Genomic DNA, 6,897 nt, shown 5'->3' with positions numbered 1-6,897 from the left:
TTTTCTTTTCTTTTCTTTTCTTTTCTTTTCTTTTCTTTTCTTTTCTTTTCTTTTCTTTTCTTTTCTTTTCTTTTCTTTTCTTTTCTTTCTTTTCTTATCTTTTCTTTTCTCTTCTTTTCTCTTCTTTTCTTTTCTTCTTTTTCTTTTGTGTACTCATGACCCTATTTTCAGTTCCCATAAATAAATTACCTGCAAATTTTTAAATGTAATGTGTAGAGTTACAATCACATATTTAACTCAAACATTGATCCTGTCTCTTCATCAGACTTCTGTGAGACCTCTCTTAGCAGAGACAAACATTCCTTGCTTCACCACCCCATCTTATTCATGTCATTGCTCTCTGATTGTACATAAATTTGTGAACAACAGTTATCAAGGATGAAGCACAGAATGAATGAAATTTCATCAAAAGTCTCTCACTAACACCTTGAGAACTCACTAGGAATTGCAACCACTACTATAAAAACAGAGTTGTGCGTTGATTTCACAGAAATGAAATCAAATATCTTACTAGTTTTATGGTTCCCCACCCCCCGCCCCCTTTTTAAAAATTAAAAATTGAAATGTTTTGTTACTTACATACATAAACTATATTATATATTTTACAAGAGATGCTCCAAAAATAATGCCTCCTGCTTTATTGTGTTGGCCCATGGTGACAGAGACAGATGTTGAAAGTGTGGTAGTAGAGGCTGAAACTTCCTGACCATATTCCATCACATTTTGTGTGTGACAGATGGAAGCAGGATGGTGGTCTGACAAAATAACCTCTGACACAGAAGTGCATAAGAAGCAAAGGTGGATAATTCAATTCCTCCAGGTGGAAAATTGGCTCTCATTGACATTCACTGGTGATGACTCAACACTGATGAACACCAACAGTGGATGTGAATACGAGTTGGTAGGTGGTAGACTTCAGCAATTGTGACAGCTAGTCTCCTCCTCTGGTGCAGGTTTTTACAAGAATGGCCTGTGGTTTCTTGTTCATCCCTGGTGAAAATACACAGCTAGTGGTGGTGATTTTCTTGAAAAAATAGTATTATGAGGCTGAGAATTTGCTCTATCAAATAGTGTTATTATGCTCTTTGTATCTGTTGTAGTTTCCATGGAGACATTACTTGCAGTAACCTACGTACATGTAGCCCACAAAAATTCCTCTTTTCTCAGAACATACCAGGCAAACCAAAAGTACGGAAACCCATGCACCAATCACTAATTCATAGGTCACTCTGAAAGTAATGCTTGCTATTTAGTTACATGCAAACTATAATAGAGGTTTATCTAGACATGAACCAGCAGTATGCCCAGGTAGCCAAGAAGGCCAATGGCATACTAGCTTGTACCAGAAATAGTGCTGCCAGCAGGAGCAGGGAAATGATCATCCCTCTATACTAAGTTATAGAGAGGCTGCATCACAAGTACTGTGTTCAGTTTTTAGCCCCTGACTAGAAGAAAGACATTGAAAGCCTGGAGTTTGTCCAGAGAAGGGCAATTAAACTGGTGAGGGGTCTGGAGCACAAGTCTTATGAGGAGCAGCTGACGGAACTGGGATTGTTTAGTCTGCAGAAGAGGAGGCTCAGGCATGACCTTATTGCTCTCTACAACTACCTGAAAGAAAGTTGTGGCAAGGTGAGCGTCAGCCTCTTCTCCTTTGTAACTAGCAATAGGACTAGAGGGAATGGCTACAAGCTGTGACAGAGGAGTTCAGGTTGGATGTTAGGAAAAGCTTTTTTTCCAAAAGATTGGTCAAGCACTGGGATGGACTGCCCTGGGAGTGGCAAGTTAGATCAGAAAAAGGTAATACTTTCTTTCTCTACTTGAAACAGTCATAGGCTCCACAAAATTCTTCCTGTGGAAGTAAAAGAGATTAAGAAGACTGAGGGGATAGATTCTGTAGTGCAAGTTTCCTCATGTCTCTCTATGACATTGTTACTCTACATTCTACTGGAGTAAAAGGCACCTACAGAGCATTTTTATTTCATGTTATTTTTGAACACAATTGATGTAATAGCAGCTTAGTATCACCAAAATAGACATGTCACATCACTGGAAGGTTTTCAGGCTCTTTCCAATTGCCTATATATATATGTACAGATATATATTAATATGTAGATATTTTCATGGATCACCTCAACCTATCATGACTTCCACAGCATTGACTTCGCATCCTATGAAGGAGGTCAAAGGAAAGAATTTAATTTTCTGCTGTTTGTAAAGTCCCCTATGTAGAACATATCACCTTTCCCCTAAGATCAGCTGGTATCTCTTTGTAACATCAGCATAAGTTACCTTGACTGTCAAGCATGTGACTCACATCTAATCAAGACTTTGACTAGATTTTTGTGGGTTTGTGGGTTCTCAATATGTAGCTCATGAAATACAAGTATCCTTTTCATACCTGGATCAGTCTTTCAGTCATGCAGTTATGTTCTTTTCATTATCAATTTACTTAAATTAATATCACACACTTTAACAGAGTCAAGTAAAAGTATCACATATTTCTAAAACACGGCCCTGAATATTATGCTTTGAAATCATTCAATTAAAAAAGAAACAGGACTAATCTTTGATTGAGTAGCTTTCTTTTATTCCTAGCTAAGCTACCAGCATGTGCACTGGCCTATATAATAATTCAATATAATAATTCACCTAAAGATTACATAGCAATTATGTTTAAGAGTCATTATGTATAGAAAGATGGTAATGACTTATGTTCCTTCTACAATGACTCTCAGCTATTTAATATCACGATAATAACCATGACAAGAAATGGTACTTAGACAGTAAAACATATTGTTCCTATAATTGAAGCGTAAATATACAATATTTTTCATCCTTAGTCACTAAACTAACTACCATTAATAGGAAAGAGACAGTATATAAGTGTATACATATATGTTTATATATTTGTTTATATATTTACTTAGTGCACGAGAGAGACAGGAAAAGAGGAAGAGAGACAAAAATGTGGTAAGATGGGAAAAAAGTAACTGACAATATTGAAAATAAATATATGCATTTAAATAAGAAATATAAATCTAATTACTTTAAACCTGAATTCTCCACTGTTGGATTTCCTGAGATATGGATAAGCACTATTGACATGTTAAAAATACAACACCACTTTCATCTGGCTAGGAAAATGTATTAGCCCTTAATCCAATATATTTCTGTGATGCCACATTTAAGCAGTTTTCCTCTGAAGAACAATAAATCAGAATATCTCGAAGAAGGTGTTAAAAAATCTGGTGACAAAAGTGACCCCAATTCCAAATCTCAAAGGAAAATAAGTCACCACCCACAGTCTTATTACCTTATTAGACTTGGGTAGGCTTGTTCAGATATTTTTTGCCCTATACTTGTGTCTACTTGAAGAATTTTGTAAATTTTGGTCAGTGAACAAAATCTGTAAAAGAGATTCCTTTTTGAATTCCAAAATAATTCATTTAATTAATTACAAACAATTTTGAATTAGACTCAGACTCCAGAACTTCCCTATTTCCTCTTTTTTCTGGTGACGGAAGTGTAACTATATGTCATGGTTTTAGATTTTTGTTCTCAGTATTCCACATCATAACATCATGTAGTACATGTTAAAGCATTAATGCTCCTGTTCCATGCATAGTAGATACTTTGGGGTACCTGTTTTAGAAGAGAAGAAGAACTATATCCCCCAGAGGACTGCTCACTGTTCTGTTACCATTTCTGCTCAGTGGGAAAGATAAAAACCATTCGTAGATCTCTTGACTTCCCTTTTTTGATTTTCTGGCTCATCTCTGCTCCCAGCCATATCACCTCAGCTTAATTAGAGTAAGGCTTCTATTTTTCAGACACTCTCACTTTAGTTATTAGCTTCAATTCTAATTACGTTATATTATATTGCATTATAGTATGTTATCTTGCATTCTGATATCTTATTTAGTAAATTAGTTTGTTTCTCCTCAGATCATTGCCACTGTGCTGTTTTTAGACCCATCTCCCTACCTTTTCCCCTTTTCCTTTTCCCAGGGCTTGGATTCGCAGGTTCCCCTGCCTCATTAGTCTATTACCTATGTTAGTGTCTGAAAAGTGCTAGAATAGAAGTAGAATAGTGCATAGAGGTGCTCATTCACAAAAACTCAACAGTGATTTCATAACAGCTAATTTAGCTACTTTGATAAACGTTTCTGCCTTGAATTACTAAAAAATTCCTGCTAAGAGCAGGTGTCAGTGAATTTACATTGGACAGAATAGCAGTGTACTTTCCAGAGAAATGCTTGTGAATATATCTGAAATCAAGCCAACAATATTCATAGGAAATTTACCATTCACACATATTTCAAAATTGCCAATGGCTTCTACACGATCAACTCTGCACACTTCTTACAAAACATTTCACTGGGATTAAAAATATAAAGGTTCTGTACTAATGATTGCTGGCAATCTTAGGTGAAATTTTTCTCACTTTTTCCACTTCCATTAACTCTATTTCATCTGACATACTTTTTAGATTAAAACATTTTTAGAGTGAGGATCTTCACTTTCAGCATTCTTTCCTTAACATATTATGTGAGCCTTATGCTGCTGTATGGGCACTAATGCATATACTAATTCTGTATGACTAAAAAGCATTAACCATGAATCTATCCTTTAAAAGCATCTATCTTTCAAAAACGTAAAATGTATCAAAGAGCCTCTCGCTGGGCTACCATATTCCACACACGTAGAGTATTTTGTTGTTGTTATTAATCACGGGCACCAAAATATCATTATGAAAATTTAAGCACGTAAACAATATATTATCAACATACTGCTCTGATGACCAAGAAGGCCAATGAGTTCATTGAAAAGAGCATGGCCAGAAGGTCCAGGGAGGTGATCTTCCCCCTCTGCTCTGCTCTGGTCAGGCCTCACCTGGAGTACTCTATCCAGGTCTGGGCTTCCCAGTACAAAAAATGCAGGGATCTCCTGGAGATAGTCCAGCAGAGGACCACAAGTGACCTGGAGAGTCTCCCCTATGAGGAAAGGCTAGGTAACCTGAATCTTTTCAGCCTTGAGAAAAGAAGACTGAGAGGGGATCTTATTAATGTCTATAAATATCTTAAGTGTGGGAGTCAAAGGGACATGGCCAACCTCTTTTCAGCAGTCCATGGGGACAGAACAAGGGGAAATGGCCATAAAGTTGAGCATAGGAAGTTCCGAACCAATAAGCGAAAGAACTTCTTCACAATGAGGGTTACAGAGTACTGGAACATGTTGCCCAGAGCTTTTCTTCAGAGGAGGGGAGTTACATTCAGCTAGATTGAGTCAAGGTTAGATATCATGGGGAAGACAGAGACCCCCATGCTTTCTGGGAGCGCCTCCTCATGGGGACAGTCTTTTTCTCCCAGCTGGAAGATGTCCATGCTGCAGCATGTGTCTGGTGCCGCTTGTGCTCCTGTCACTGAGCACCTGTGAGAAAAGCCAGGCTTCATGATCTTCCACAATCCCAGTAAGCATCTGTAGGTAACACTCACTTTTTTTAATACTGATTGTAGGCAGTTCCCTCAGCCTTTGCTGCGACTGCTGGGTGCCCTGGACTCTCACCAGCCCTGGCTGAGCTCTTGCTCCATGTGGCAATGTCTTTTTCATACCAGGGACACCAGGTAGGGACTTAAGAATCCACATGCAGATTCTCAAGGTCCAAAAGGGGGGAAAAGATAGAGAGAGAAATATGTGTTGTTTTTGTTGTTTTTGTGAGTTCGTTTTCTTAAGTATTACTCATTTTTTATTTATTGAATCAATTGTTCAATATGCCTCATCTTGAAAAGATGACCTTCATGCTGAACTTCAGGCTGCTTCATGTCAGAACCAAAGTCATCTTCTCCACATGAGTAGCCACTTCTGTAACTTGTTTGACACATTCTCAGGGCCCCAGTCAGCTCAGGTCCTTCTGCTGGATTCCTTCTGTTGTCCTGGCACAGCAGCTCAGAGAATGCTGGTCTCTGCCTTCCCCTATTCCTGAGGACTTGGGGAAGAAGAAATGACAGATTTTGGCAAGGGAAAAGGATGGAGATGCGAAGGATGGTCTCACAGAAGCTTTTGTTGTCAAATGAATTACCAGGAATGGCCATGTGAGCCTGCAAGGTGGTACTGGAGTTGGGACTCCGCCAGCTAGTGGTAAACTTATGGGATGGATAGTTTGGTGCCAAGACAGAGGTGGCCATCTGGGGAGAGGTGGACAGGACCCTGCCTGGCCACCAGAGCACACAGCTAGTTTGAGCTGAAGGGGAAATACTTTGTCCAGTAAAGATCCCAGTAAATCCTGGGAAAGCATCCTTCAGGAATAATATTGCAATATTTTTTGGAATTTGGAATACTTCTTTCTTTCCAGACTTGTCCAAACTTGAAGTTTTTTAATTAGATCTTCTTCCTCTGTCACTGGTGTAAAAAATCAGACTTAAATAACAGTGTGGGTTTCTATTCTGTTTTTGTTTCCAATTATCAGTCTCATTACTTATTATTATCTAGCTGGGATTGTATATTGTACAATAACAGAAAACTTCCTCACAGTCTTTGTACTTCATATAAAATCAGCTGTAACTTAATTCACAATGACATAAACAATGTGATAACACCATAGCTTATGCTTCCATTTAAAATTTATCATTTCTATTTTTGTAAAATAACATCAGTTCGTATAATCTGTGTACAATTCAGTCTGATTGCTTAGAATAACTTGTTACAAATGTTAAATAGCTGTCATGCTAATACATCATAAGACGTGATGAATATGTAGTTTTTAGGAAGAGTGCCACAAGAGCTCTATCCATCTTTGAAGAGCCACATTTTTTATAAGGAACCTATTTCATACTCATACATAAAGCACAGTTGTTTAGCTTTGTTTATCTTTGCAGAAGCTTGCTTATGAATATAAAT

The sequence above is a fragment of the Phasianus colchicus genome, chromosome 31 (assembly GCF_987193195.1).
Source record: "Phasianus colchicus chromosome 31, bPhaCol1.hap1.1, whole genome shotgun sequence".
Taxonomy (NCBI): domain Eukaryota; kingdom Metazoa; phylum Chordata; class Aves; order Galliformes; family Phasianidae; genus Phasianus; species Phasianus colchicus.
Note: the sequence above shows the minus strand (reverse complement) of the source record.